Here is a 15,234-nt window from a genome sequence, read left to right as displayed (position 1 = left end):
GTATTTCATAGGGTTGTTGTAAGTATCAAATAGGTTCAGATAGATAAAGCACTTAGAAAACTGCCAGGCACATGGTAAGTACCTCTTATGTATTGGCCACTAGTATCGACTGGACTGTAAGCTCTGTCAGGTCAGGGTATCTTGTCTGCTTTGTCGCTGCTATATCTTTGGTGGCCAGACTTTGGCCTTGTAGGCATTCAATAAATATTTGACTGAACTTGTGGATATTCAATAAATATTTGTTGAATGAATAGATGATTGGCATAAGCTTTTTGTTCCTTGCAGACCCTCTATCCTCCAAAGAAAGGGTAATATTTATTGAGCATTTACTATCCTTCGAACTCAATGTTAATGGATCATTCAGTCCTCCACAAGCTTTATGAATTTGCTAGCATCACATTTTACAGATGGGAAAACTGAGGCTCAGAGGGATTAAAGTAACTGGTAGGAAGTAACACAGATGCTGATTTGAGAGATTTAGGATTTGAACATAGTACGTTTTGGTTCAGATGCTGGTGCTATTGAACACCTGCCCTGTCCCTATGCCCTGTTGTCTCTGTAGATGGCCAAGTTGATGGCTCCATTGGTGCTTTCACATGCACCAACTGTGTTTCTTTGTACAGGTGTCATCTGCAGCATGCAGATGGACCTGGACACAACAGGAAAGAAAACACATAGAAACCTGCATTTGGCATCTTGGCAGCTGTGTAGTCTTCACATGGTTTATCAGCTCAGAACTAAAGAGTGAGCTTTGGCTCTTGGGTGCTGAATGGCTCATTGACTTGGCTGCTCCTGTCTTCCTTTATGTTCAGGAAACAGAAGATACAGTTGAACTTTGAGCTAATGGGTCTGTTCCATTCATTATTTACTCAGGACAGTGTTTTATCATGGAAGCTCCTAAGTGTTTGACAAAGAAGAAAGCATCTCATTAGTGTCTGAGAGGGTATAAGGTAGGCAGATGGTGCTATTTTCTTCTTTTCTTGGACAGAAGCACAAATATCTCAGGGAGTGTGGCAGAAGAGTAAATTCTGGAGACTCAGGAAGCCAGTGGGATAATCCCCTTCCCTGTTTCCTTACCCTTTGTTAAATGTAAAATAAAACCCTTTCTACCCATCTGCTGTAATGCAAGTGCTCTTAAGTTGGTATTTACATGCAGTACAGTTCTAAAAGGGCAAGAGAGAGCTAGAGTTCTTAGATGTACCTTGATATACATTCTTGACTTAGTAGCTGCCCTCAGCCCTGTGGATGGGATGGGCTGGCATCTATAGGTGATGTGGCACCTTTAATCCTTGGCCAGTGGACATTGCCAGTGATGTATGCATGACAAGATGACATATAGTGTCAGAAAAACTGTACTTAATTAAATCTAGTCCTTCCATCTCCAGGAACCAATGGCTGAAAGAACCATGACCTGATTAGTTAATAATATCCCTCCTGTTGAATGGGAAGTAAGAACAATTACAATAATAGTAACCACTGTGGTAATAATAGGTAATATTTACTGAATACTTCTGTATGGCTGCATAGAGCTAAATGCTTTGCATGCATTATCTAATTTAGTCATCAAAACAATCTTATGAGGTTTTCATGTAACAAAAATTAAGCACCTGCTATATGTTGTTTAGTGTTTTAGGCATTTGGGATAGATCAGTGAACAAAACAGCAGGAGAGAATAAACAATAGATATAACAAATGAGTTTTACGGTATGTTAGAAGGTGATAAGTGCTATGCAAAAGGAAAAAGTAGAGCAGAGGAAGTGGTATTGGAATATACAGACAGTTTTCAATTTTAAATAAAATAGTCATGGAGGAGGTGATGTTGGATCAAAAACTTAACAGAAGTGAGAGTGAACAGGACAGGGAGCTGGAGGGCACTATTAGCAAAGGCCAGAGATGAGAACCTGCTGAGTACTTTCAGGGAATGGGGGTCGGGGGTGGTGGAGGGCAGAGCACTGGGAAGTGAATGAGGGAGGAGAGTGGGAACTGGTGTGGGAGAGGTAATGGAGGGCACAGATAGTGTAGGAATGGATTGAGGAGCCATTGGAGACTGTGGGCAAAAGAATGCTATGATCTGACTTTCTCTGGCTGCTGGAGTAAGTTATTAGTTTATCATTCCTGTTTCATAGCTAAAGGAATTGGGATGTAGATGGGCTTGGTAACCTGTCCAGGGTGACAGAGCTAGTAAGTGGAAGGAAGAACGGGACAGACTCCCAGGTCTGCCTGACTTCAAATCTCATGCTTTTAACGACTAGAATCTTACCTGTTTAATATGATCAAAACCATCCTTTCTTGCAAACAGATAATTTTCTTTTAATCCTCATGTCTTCTCTCTGCTACATCTGCCCCTCCTCTCCTTGCCCAGCTGTGCTAGGATATGGTCATTTTTGGTTCAGTCTTATAAAAAGCTTTAATCTCTTGCTATTAATGCATCCCCTCACCTGTTTTTTTTAATTAAAAAGTTTTTATTATTGCTGTTGGCATACAATGTTATATTAGTTTCAGGTGCATATAATAGTGATTTGACAATTCTATACATTCCTCAATGCTCACCATGATAAGTGTAGTTACCATTTCCTGGTTTTTTAATTTATCAATTAATCTGATACTAAGAATTCCATGAGATTCCATTGCTTTCTTTTGTTACTTCACTGAGGGATTAGTGTGTGCCCACTTTGGAACTAGAAGAGTGATTCCAGGCATTGGACACTCTTAACATCCTCTTCAGTGGCCCCAGGAGTTGATGGCAGAGGGATCATAGCCACTCAGTGGGAAACTGGGGGCTCTATTTCATTTCTTTTCCTGGAACTAGCACTTCTATCTCAGTAGGGGCCCCTTTAATGAATCAATTAAGGAGGGTATTATTATTGGAAGTCGTTTTCAGCCCAATTAAGACCTTGCGACATGTCAGCTGGGATAATAAAAGTGAGTTAAGTCTCAATTTTTCTTTATTAGGGTGTTTATTAGAAGATTGAAATGTTCATTAGGTGGAGTAAAGTGATACAGTCATCTTTCGCTCATCAGAAGCACAATGGGACCTGTGTTGTACTCAGGGTTAATGTGGTGGCCTTTTTCTTTAAATACATAGAGCTGAGTTCTAACTCTGCTTCTGCTGCAGGTAAAAATAAATGTGTGAGGTTCACGCTCAGTTTGGAGAATTTTCTTTTGCTTCATGTGATCATGGAAAAACTATGTCTGCATGCTTAGGAGTAAGATAGTGGGTCAATATTTAGAATACTGATGAGCCACGCATGAGGTTTGGGGGAGTGGAAGTTCATGCCAGACCCCGGGATTAGCCCAGAGATTAATAAAATAATAGATTTTGGTAAACTTTACAATTTTTGTCACTAAAATTTTTCAATCATAGAGAAAAATATAAGGAGTAAATTGTTAACACTCATATATCCTCCCAGCCTTATCAAATTTTATCATCTCCCCTATATTTACTTCCATTTTTTGTTTAACATTATGGATATAGTTGAAGGCTATTGTGTAATCCTTCCTATACCCACTACTTACCCCCACCTCATTCCCAAGAGTCAACTGCTCTCCTGGATTTGGTATTTATCATCCCTTACAGGTTTTTATACCTTTATTCCACATACTGCATGTGTACATTTATAAGAGCACAAAGTATTGCTTGCTCTCAAGCTCTGTATAAATTTTAGCATGGAGTGTATGCATGCCTGAAGCTTCCTTTTATTCATATAATATTTTGTTTTTAAGATTTATCCATGTTAACATAATCAAGTTTATTTTCTTTGTTGTATGCATATTTACCTCAATTAATGTATCCATTTTCCTATTGATGAACTTTCAAGATGTTTCCAATTTTTCCTGATGACAGATAATACTACAGTAAACTTCCTGGTATATGTTTTCTTGTATACACTTGCAAGAATTTATTTCTCTAGGCTAGGGTTTCTCAAACTCAATAAAAGGAAGAGATGCATTTTATGTTTTAATTTAGTAACATGCACATTTGCATAATCATGTACACAGATACCACAAATAAAAGTTTTATGGAAACAATACATCCTTATATCCTTGAAGCACTGTGATATACACATTGATATCTATCCCATTCTGTCATAGTCTATCCTTTCTAATCTACTTATTCCTTTTCCTATTCTATTTTGTGAGTGTGTGTGTGCACGTGCACGCATATGTGTGTCTTATAAAATTGATACCATTAAAAAACACTGTTCTGTAATATATTACCAAGAAGTGAGAACTTTGGTCATCTTGGATTTTACTTAGATATTGATACAGTTGTTCCCCCTAAATGGTATACTCTTTATTCTAAAATTTCTGGGTGTTTTGTTTTAGGTGTATCTGTTTTAAGCAATAATAGTCGTGTTTAAAACAAATTCCAATATGCTATTCTTCGATATTTTCTTGAAAGTTTAATCTGTATATACACATAGTGGTATATTTGGACTTACTTTAATGTTTTCATTTTGTGTTTTTATCATTTTTTCCCTTCCTTTTATTTTTTTTTTCCCTTCTTGCCTTCTGTGGATTGATCAATTTTCTTTATTTCCACCATCAACTTCTTATATTACTTCTGTTGGCTTAGAAGATTAAGACTGTGCTCCTGCTCTTTTATCATTCACTTCCTTTACCCTTTAAAAAAAAAAACACAGTTGACTAGAAGCATTTATAAATGCTAAATAATTTTATCCTTCTTTTGAACATAATATGGACCTAGTACCCTTTTCTAATGAGTACAACTCTTGTACCCTGTTTCATTATTGTTGTCTAAAGTGTGACTTTACCTGCTTTTTTTTTTTACAGAAAAAAGTGTTATTAATGTTTATGGCCAATAGTTAATTATTGACTTAAATTATTTTCTGTTCTCATTTTTAGTTTCCCACATTGCCATGATTCTCTTCTGTGTTCATTTCTGTTCTTGTTGAAGTACATCCTTTTGTGCATTTTTTAGTAAGGAGATACATAGGATATATTTTTTGCCCTTTTGTGACTAAAACTTGCCTTTGTTTTGTTTCCACTCTTGAACAGTATTTTAACTGGGTCTATAATTCTAGGCTGACATTGTTTCCTCAGCTTTTCAAAGACATAACCCCATTGTCATCTATCCTCTTTGTTGCTTGTGAGAAGTCTTCTGTCATTCTAAATGTCATTCCTTTGTAGGCAGTCTCACTTTTCTTTTGGTAGCTTTGAAGTATTTTTCTCTCGTTTCTTCCTGATGTTCTGCAGGTTTACGAGTGTTGGATATGGATTTAACTTTATTTTTCTTGCATAGCAGTCACAGTGCAGTCTTGAGTTGGTGACTCTTGCATCACTCATTTTGGAAAATTCTTAGTTGTTATTTGTTCTGGAATAGCATTAGAAATCTCTCATTCCAGGAGGTGCCTGAATGGCTCAGTTGGTTAAGCATCTGACTCTTGATTTCAGCTTTGGTCAAAATTGCAGGGTTGTGAGATCCAGCCATGCATTGGGCTCTGTGCTCAGTGGGGAGTATGCTTGGGATTCTCTCCCCCAGCCCCTGCCCCCACTTCCACATGTGTGGGCTCTCTCTTTCTAACATAAAAAATCTTTTTTTTTAAAAGAAAGAATGTGGAAAACCCAAAAGACTAAACCCCAAAATTGCTAGAACTCATACAGCAATTCAGCAATGTAGCAGGATACAAAATCAATGCACAGAAATCAGTTGCATTTCTATACACCAACAATAAGACTGAAGAAAGAGAAATTAAGGAATTGATCCCATTTACAACTGCACCAAAAACATAAGTTACTTAGGAATCAATCTAACCAAAGAGGTAAAGGATCTGTACTCTAAAAACTACAGACTAATGAAAGATATTGAGGAAGACACAAAGAAATGGAAAAACTTTCCATGCTCATGGATTGGAAGAATAAATCCTGTTAAAATGTCTATACTACCCAGAACAATCTACATATTCAATGCAATCCCTATCAAAATACCATTGACATTTTTCACAGAGCCAGAATAAATAATCCTAAAATTGGTATGGAACCAGAAAAGACCTGAATAACCAGATGTTGTAAAAGAAAACCAAAGCTAGTAGCATCACAATGTCTGACTTCAAGCTATATTACAAAGCTATGATCATCAAGAAAGTATGGTACTGGCACAAAAACAGACACATAGATCAATGGAACACAATAGAGAACCTAGAAACAGACCCTCAACTCTATGGTCAACTGATCTTTGACAAAGCAGGAAAGAATACCCAATGGAAAAACGTCTTTTCAGTAAATGGTGCTGAGAAAGTTGGATAGGAACATGCAGAACAGTAAACCAAACCATTCTCTTACACCACCCACAAAGATAAACTCAAAATGGATGAAAGACCTAAATGTGAGACAGGAATCCATCAAAATCCTAGGGAACACAGGTAGCAATCTTTTTTACCTTGGCTGCAGCAACTTCTTGCAAGACATGTCTCTAAAGGCAAGGGAAGCAAAAGCAAAATAAACTATTGTGACTTCATCAAGATAAAAAGCTTCTGCACAGCAAAGGAAACAGTCAACAAAACTAAAAGGCAAACTACAGAATGGGATAAGATATTTGCAAGTGACATATCAGATAAAGGGCTAGTATCTGGGATCTGTAAAGAACTTACCAAACTCAATACCCAAGAAAAGAAAATCCAGTCAAGAAATGAGCAGAAGACATGAACAGACATTTCTCCCAAGAAGACATACACATGGCCAATAGACATATGAAAAAATGCTCCATATCACTTGTCATGATGGAAATACAAATCAAAACCACAATGAGATACCACTTTGCACCAGTTAAAATGGCTAAAATTAACAAGACAGGAAACAACAAATGTTGACGAGAATGAGAAACCCTCTTACACTGTTGGTAGGACCACAAACTAGTACAACCACTCTGAAAAACAGTATGGAGTTTCCTCAAGAAGTTAAAAATAGAGCTACTTCACAACTCAGCAATTGAAATATTGGTTATTTACCCCAAATATACAGATGTAGTGAAACTAAGGAGGCACCTGCACCCCAATGTTCATAGCAGCAATGTCCACAATAGCAAAACTGTGGAAGGAGCCAAGATGTCCTTCGACATATGAATGGATAAAGAAGATATATATATATATATATATATATACACATACAAACATATATATACATACATATGTATATATAATGGAATATTAGCCATCAGAAAGTATGATGACCTACCATTTACATCAAAGTGGATGGAACTGCAGGGTATTATGCCAAGTGAAGTAAGTCAATCAGAGAAGGACAATTAAAGGACAATTACCATATGGTTTCACTCATATGTGGAATATAAGAAATAGTGCAGAGGACCATAAGGGAAGGGAGGGAAAACTGAATGGGAAGTCATCAGAGAGGGAGACAAACATTGAGAGACTCTTATCTCCAGGAAGCAGAGAGGGTTGCTGAAGTGGAGGTGGGTGGGGGGATGAGGTAATTGGGTGATGGGGCATTAAGGGCACATGATGGGATGAGCACTGGGTGTTATACACAACTAATGAATTATTGAAAGCTATATCTGAAACTAATGATGTACTATATGTTGGCTAATTAAATTTAATTTAAAAAAGAGAAAGAAATCTCTCATTTCATTTTCTATATTTATTAACTGCTTTTAATTTTTGTTGCCAAAATAAGTCTACTTAATATCTGTCACCACACATAGTTACAAAATCTTTTTTCTTGTGATGGAAAGTTTTACTCCTTTAGAAACTTTCAAATAGGAGTGCATGGGTGGCTCAGTCAGTTACATATCTGCCTTTGACTCAGGTCATGATCCCAGAATTGAGCCCCATTTTGGGTTCCCTGATCAGTGGGGAATCTCCTTGTCCCTCTCCATCTGCCCTACTTGTGCTGTCAAATAAATTAAAAATATTTTTTAAAAAAGAAACTTTAAAATACATAGTTAAGTATTATTAGCTATCATCAAGCTAAACATTACATTTTTAGGACTTATTTTATACCTTGAAATCTATACCTTTTGAACTTCTCATCCATTTCTCCCTTCCCCCTTATCCCACTGCCTCTGGTGACCACCAGTCTGTTCTATGAGTTCTTTTTCTTTTTCTAAAGATTCTATATGTAAGATTATATGGTATTTGTTATCCATGTTATCACAAATGGCAGGATTTCTTTCTTTTTTATGGCCAAATAATTCCATTTTATGTATATACCACATTTATTTATCCATTTACCTGTTGATGGACACTCAGGTTGTTTTCATATTTTGGCTATTGCAAATAAAATGCAAGGAACATGGGGCTGCATATATTTTCAAATTAGTGCTTTCATTTTCTTCAGAGAAATACTCAGAAGTCGAATTATTTCCCACAGTGGTTGCATCAGTTTACATTCCCACCAATAATGCTCAAGGGTTCCATTTTCTCCATATCTTCATCAAAAATTATTATTCCTCATCTTTTTGATAATAGCCATTCTAATGGTTAGGCCTCATTGTGGTTTTGATTTGCATTTTCCTGATGATGAATGACGTTAAGCATCTTTTCATGTACTTGCTGGCTAATACGTATATCTTCTTTGAAAAAATGTCTCTTCAGCTGCTCTGTCCCTTTTTAAAATCAGATTATTTGCTATTGAGTTGTATGACTTTAAATAATTTGGGTATCAGTCCCTCATCAGATGTATGATTTGTAAATATTTTTCCCCATTTGTAGATTGATTTTTCATTTTATTGAAAGTTTCCTTTGCTATGTAGAAACGTTTTAATTTGATGTAATCCTACTTGCTTATTTTTGTTTTTGTTGCCTTTGCTTTTGGTGTCAAATCCAGAAAATCATGACTGTCAAGACTGATGTCAAGGAGCTTACTGCTTGTATTTTCTTGTAGAAATTTTATGGTTTTAGGTCTTATAGTCATGTTTTTAACCCATTTTGAGTTATTTTTTTCCATATGATGTAAGACAGTGGTCTAGTTTTACCCTTTGCATGTCTGTCCAGTTTTCCCAACATCATTTATTGAAGAGATTGTCCTTTCTCTATTGTATATTCTTGGTTCCTTTGTCATAAATTAATTGACCATATATGCATGACTTTATTTCTGGACTCCCTGTTCTGTTCCATTAATCTATGTGTTTGTTTTTATGCCAATATCTTATTGTTTTTATTACTCTTTGTAATACAGTTTGAAAGCAGGAAGCATGATGCCTTTAGTTTTGTTCTTCTTTATCAAGATTGCTTTGGCTTTTTGGGGGTCTTTTATGGTTCATATTAACTTTAGTATTCAAATTATTGCTTAACACTTTGATATCATGCTCATTCCATTTGTGAAATTCTGGTATGGGCTTTATGTTACTTCTGAATGGTCTGGCCTGAGAGCTTCAGGGTTCTCTTAACTCATCTAGGTTAGTGTAGTCATGTGAACTCTGTGGTTTGATATGGGTCTGAATCTCTGGAGTAACCCATTCAATGGCTGTGACATCTCGGGTAAGTTACATAAATTCTATGTCTTAGTTTCCGCATGTGTAAAATGGAGATACTAACTGAACTGCTCACAAGAATTTATTGTATGGATTAAATGAGATAATATCTATGAAGTACTTACTTTAGTTTCTTGACATGATATGCTCTCACTAAAAAAAATGATGGCTAAAAATAAATAAAATAAAATAAATAAATGATAGTTATAATAACTATTCTTCCATTTGCAGATGACCCTCCACATGGTCTAGCTGGTTGAGAAGATTGCTGGAGAACTGTTCTGATTATAAGATGGGGACAAGCAAAGGGCAATTGTAAGGAAACCAACAGAGTGAGGAAAATTTAGGGAAAAGAAAGTAACAAAGGGATGTCCTCTAATGCATTCATCTCCTAAATTTTACTAATTCTTCTAACATGAGAGGCATTTTCATATTCTACAGGTAGCAGTTAATAGGAAAAAATGACATTCTAGTTCTATTAGACCAAAACTTGAAGCTTTTTTTTTTAATATTTTTATTTATATATATATTTTTTTTATTGGTGTTCAATTTACTAACATACAGAATAACACCCAGTGCCCGTCACCCATTCACTCCCACCCCCCGCCCTCCTCCCCTTCTACCACCCCTAGTTCGTTTCCCAGAGTTAGCAGTCTTTACGTTCTGTCTCCCTTTCTGATATTTCCCACACATTTCTTCTCCCTTCCCTTATTTTCCCTTTCACTATTATTTATATTCCCCAAATGAATGAGAACATATAATGTTTGTCCTTCTCCGACTGACTTACTTCACTCAGCATAATACCCTCCAGTTCCATCCACGTTGAAGCAAATGGTGGGTATTTGTCATTTCTAATAGCTGAGTAATATTCCATTGTATACATAAACCACATCTTCTTTATCCATTCATCTTTCGTTGGACACCGAGGCTCCTTCCACAGTTTGGCTATCGTGGCCATTGCTGCTAGAAACATCGGGGTGCAGGTGTCCCGGCGTTTCATTGCATTTGTATCTTTGGGGTAAATCCCCAACAGTGCAATTGCTGGGTCGTAGGGCAGGTATATTTTTAACTGTTTGAGGAACCTCCACACAGTTTTCCAGAGTGGCTGCACCAGTTCACATTCCCACCAACAGTGTAAGAGGGTTCCCTTTTCTCCGCATCCTCTCCAACATTTGTTGTTTCCTGCCTTGTTAATTTTCCCCATTCTCACTGGTGTGAGGTGGTATCTCATTGTAGTTTTGATTTGTATTTCCCTGATGGCAAGTGATGCAGAGCATTTTCTCATATGCATGTTGGCCATGTCTATGTCTTCCTCTGTGACATTTCTCTTCATGTCTTTTGCCCATTTCATGATTGGATTGTTTGTTTCTTTGGTGTTGAGTTTAATAAGTTCTTTATAGATCTTGGAAACTAGCCCTTTATCTGATATGTCATTTGCAAATATCTTCTCCCATTCTGTAGGTTGTCTTTGAGTTTTGTTGACTGTATCCTTTGCTGTGCAAAAGCTTCTTATCTTGATGAAGTCCCAATAGTTCATTTTTGCTTTTGTTTCTTTTGCCTTCGTGGATGTATCTTGCAAGAAGTTACTATGGCCGAGTTCAAAAAGGGTGTTGCCTGTGTTCTTCTCTAGGATTTTGATGGAATCTTGTCTCACATTTAGATCTTTCATCCATTTTGAGTTTATCTTTGTGTATGGTGCAAGAGAGTGGTCTAGTTTCATTCTTCTGCATGTGGATGTCCAATTTTCCCAGCACCATTTATTGAAGAGACTGTCTTTCTTCCAATGGATAGTCTTTCCTCCTTTATCGAATATTAGTTGCCCATAAAGTTCAGGGTCCACTTCTGGATTCTCTATTCTGTTCCACTGATCTATGTGTCTGTTTTTGTGCCAGTACCACACTGTCTTGATGACCACAGCTTTGTAGTACAACCTGAAATCTGGCATTGTGATGCCCCCAGATATGGTTTTCTTTTTTAAAATTCCCCTGGCTATTCGGGGTCTTTTCTGATTCCACACAAATCTTAAAATAATTTGTTCTAACTCTCTGAAGAAAGTCCATGGTATTTTGATAGGGATTGCATTAAACGTGTATATTGCCCTGGGTAACATTGACATTTTCACAATATTAATTCTGCCAATCCATGAGCATGGAATATTTTTCCATCTCTTTGTGTCTTCCTCAATTTCTTTCAGAAGTGTTCTATAGTTTTGAGGGTATAGATCCTTTACTTCTTTGGTGAGGTTTATTCCTAGGTATCTTATGCTTTTGGGTGCAATTGTAAATGGGATTGACTCCTTAATTTCTCTTTCTTCAGTCTCATTGTTAGTGTATAGAAATGCCACTGACTTCTGGGCATTGATTTTGTATCCTGCCACGCTACCGAATTGCTGTATGAGTTCTAGCAATCTTGGGGTGGAGACTTTTGGGTTTTCTATGTAGAGTATCATGTCATCGGCGAAGAGGGAGAGTTTGACTTCTTCTTTGCCAATTTGAATGCCTTTAATGTCTTTTTGTTGTCTGATTGCTGAGGCTAGGACTTCCAGTACTATGTTGAATAGCAGTGGTGAGAGTGGACATCCCTGTCTTGTTCCTGATCTTAGGGGAAAGGCTCCCAGTGCTTCCCCATTGAGAATGATATTTGCTGTGGGCTTTTCATAGATGGCTTTTAAGATGTCGAGGAATGTTCCCTCTATGCCTACACTCTGAAGAGTTTTGATCAGGAATGGATGCTGTATTTTGTCAAATGCTTTCTCTGCATCCAATGAGAGGATCATATGGTTCTTGGTTTTTCTCTTGCTGATATGATGAATCACATTGATTGTTTTACGGGTGTTGAACCAGCCTTGTGTCCCAGGGATAAATCCTGCTTGGTCATGGTGAATAATTTTCTTAATGTACTGTTGGATCCTATTGGCCAGTATCTTGTTGAGAATTTTTGCATCCATGTTCATCAGGGATATTGGTCTGTAATTCTCCTTTTTGGCGGGGTCTTTGTCTGGCTTTGGAATTAAGGTGATGCTGGCTTCATAGAACGAATTTGGAAGTACTCCATCTCTTTCTATCTTTCCAAACAGCTTTAGGAGAATAGGTATGATTTCTTCTTTAAACGTTTGATAAAATTCTCCTGGGAAGCCATCTGGCCCTGGACTCTTGTGTCTTGGGAGGTTTTTGATGACTGCTTCAATTTCCTCCCTGGTTATTGGCCTGTTCACAAAACTTGAAGCTTAAATCTAAAGGCAGTGGGGGATGGTGGAAAGAGCACTGTTTTTGGTAAAGAAAGATCTGGGTTTGAATCAGGCTCTACTTCTTTGGATCAATCATGTTTCATGCTACTTCTTGAAGCTTTAGTTTCCTTATCGGTAAAATGTAAATGGTAGTCCTGCTGCTTAGGGCCCTAATGAGGACAAAATGAGATAATGTGTGGGTAAATGCAAGATAGCTAACAAGTGCTCAGTGATATTGTAAAAAGAGAAAGTCGAGTGATTGGATAACTTATGCCCAAAGCACTGCCTCCCTGGATCTCAACTTCAACTCATATTTGTAGAACTCCACCTGTAGGCTGGCTCCCCTCCACTTCTCTAAAATTTCTGTTGGTAGGAACCAATATAGGGATGTTGTAAGTTGGTAAAGAAGTGTGGTAAACGTGGAGCCCCATTTCACATCTGTATGCTGGATACTGCTCTGTTGGAAAAATGGTGCTGCATCAGGTTTTGTGTGTTCAGAGATGGGAATGATCCATGGACATCCCGAAGACTTGTAGTCAGAGTGCTAGGGATTGAGGCATATGGTGTATCCTATTTTCTCTCTGAGGTTTTTTCTTTCCTAATGTCAAATTCGATTAGGATTCTTCTCAGTACTGTTCCTTACAGGATTTTTACCCTCCCCTCTATCTTAGCTTTCCCTCAGTTTTCTAAGTCTCCTGTTTAATTTCCTTTGCATTGAAGAGCACACAGAGGGTTGGGGAGGGGGGGATAGACCTCTGTGAACATCCAGGAAAGGGACCCTTTCATGGTCTTTGAACAGGGAGCGTGCCAAGTTCTTATTCAACTATTTCTCCCTTCCACTGTATTCCTGATTCTAGTGTGTTCTCACTGCAGTATACCTGTCTGGTGCTATTTCCAAAGGGAGTTATGTGATCCTATTTCAACCCTAACCCTAGCCCCAAACTTTTTCTCAGAATCTTCAACACAAACTTTCTCTACTTATAAACAGGACATGCTATATGTGCCGGAGGGTATATAGAGGGGGATGCTAGGGATGAGGCATCAACAGTTCAAAGGTTGGACACCATTTTGAAAGAGGATGGTTGAAGGACACGACTTTAGAAACTAAGGCATTCACACCTATTAATGCAAGTGAGAAATTGTCAAAATAAGTGCTTCCCCAAATTAGCTATGTATCAGAATATTCTGGGTAACTTGTTTTAGCTTCAGATTCCTGGTCCCTACTTCAGATTTACTGAATCAGAATTTCCACGGATGGGCCCTGGTATCTGGATTAAAATGGGACACTGAGCAGGACACAGGTGATTCTGATGCAGCCTGTAGTTGAGGAATCCTGGAATAAGTGATCCTACTATCCCTCAAAAGTGTTACACTGAATTCTCTGAGCGTACACTGAGTTTCAGAGTCTTATTTTAAAAATATTTTGCTCTGTTTCATTTTGGTCAAAGGAAAGGTGAGTTGGTTCATGTAATATCCTGACAGTTCACTGAAAGATAAAGATCTTAATTCTCAAATTGACTAAAACCAAAAACTAATAAAAAAAAAATCTCAATCCATCCAAAGCTAGGCAAGTTGTGAGTAGAACTGGACTCTCACCCCATCGGAGAAAAGGAAAAGCCTATTGTTTGATGAGGGTAGGGAAATGGATGATAAATTTATTTCAGACATTAGAGCAGTTATCCTCAACCTGGCTGAATATTAGAAACATTCTGCAGAGCAATTAAGTCAGAATCACTGAAGTTGGGGCCCAGATGTTGGTATTTTTTTTTTAAAGAGCACCCCCAGGCGATTCTAATATGTAACTGGGCTGAAAACCACCGCAATAGAGAAAAAGACGTGCTCCTAGGGGAAAGTAGAGAAAGGCAGGTTGTTAGAGCAACACAAGTGAAATCTCCTTGGCTAAGAATAGCACCTCCTTTCTCATTTGAACAATCAAGGTGGGTGAGCTTATTCTCTGGAAACTCTGAGAGGACTAGGCAGGGACTGAGAGGCAGAAGAAATGAAACGGGACATGATTTGCACTTTAATTTGGAAGGAAGCTAGAAACGCTGGATGAGCTCCTTCTAATGCCCTAAACCGTGTCCCTGTCCTTATTCACATCCAACCCCCACCCCCACCCCAACTCCTAAGTCAATGACTCTGAAGTTTAACCCAACCTCCAAGAATCCAAAGCAGGACAATATTTATAATAATTATGCTGTGAATCTCTTTTGATGAGGCTAACCTATGAAGCAGGCCGACTGCAGGGAATATTACTGTTATATTCTGCCCCCCCCCACCCCCCCGCAATAAAGCTTTACCGTCTCCACTTGGCCCACGGCTCGGGAGAGGGTGCAGGGGGTGACACGGTGCCCGGCGGGGCAGGGGGAGGCTCGGGCAGAGAAGCCCCGGCTCGCGGCGGCGGGGCGAGGCCGGCGGGGCGGCTCCGGGGCTCGCAGCCTGCGGGAGGGCCTCGTGCCGGAAGTGGCCGCCCGGAAGTCACCGACGCCTCGTGCCGGAAGTGGCCGCCCGGAAGTCACCGAGCCGTCGGGGGCGCCTCGTCGCCGCCCAGCGGGCGCCC

The 15,234-nt window shown here is 38.5% G+C and overlaps 1 long non-coding RNA gene across 4 annotated transcripts in view; it reads left to right on the top strand.

Annotated features, from left to right (window-relative positions):
- LOC140635713 (uncharacterized) overlaps nucleotides 1-10,324 on the top strand; it is an 81,254-nt gene extending 70,930 nt beyond the window's left edge. For 2 of the 4 annotated variants that reach the window (XR_012033058.1, XR_012033059.1), the window contains exon 5: nucleotides 9,680-10,313. This is a non-coding gene — a long non-coding RNA (uncharacterized lncRNA). Of the gene's footprint in view, nucleotides 1-9,679 lie in introns of all 4 variants that reach the window. The other 2 variants (XR_012033060.1, XR_012033057.1) reach the window with 2 other exon arrangements.
- Nucleotides 10,325-15,234: the final 4,910 nt, after the last annotated feature.

This window comes from Canis lupus, chromosome 6 (assembly GCF_048164855.1).
Source record: "Canis lupus baileyi chromosome 6, mCanLup2.hap1, whole genome shotgun sequence".
Classification (NCBI taxonomy): Eukaryota; Metazoa; Chordata; class Mammalia; order Carnivora; family Canidae; genus Canis; species Canis lupus.
The sequence above is the reverse complement of the archived record's forward strand: the minus strand, read 5'-3'. Positions and strand labels throughout refer to the sequence as shown.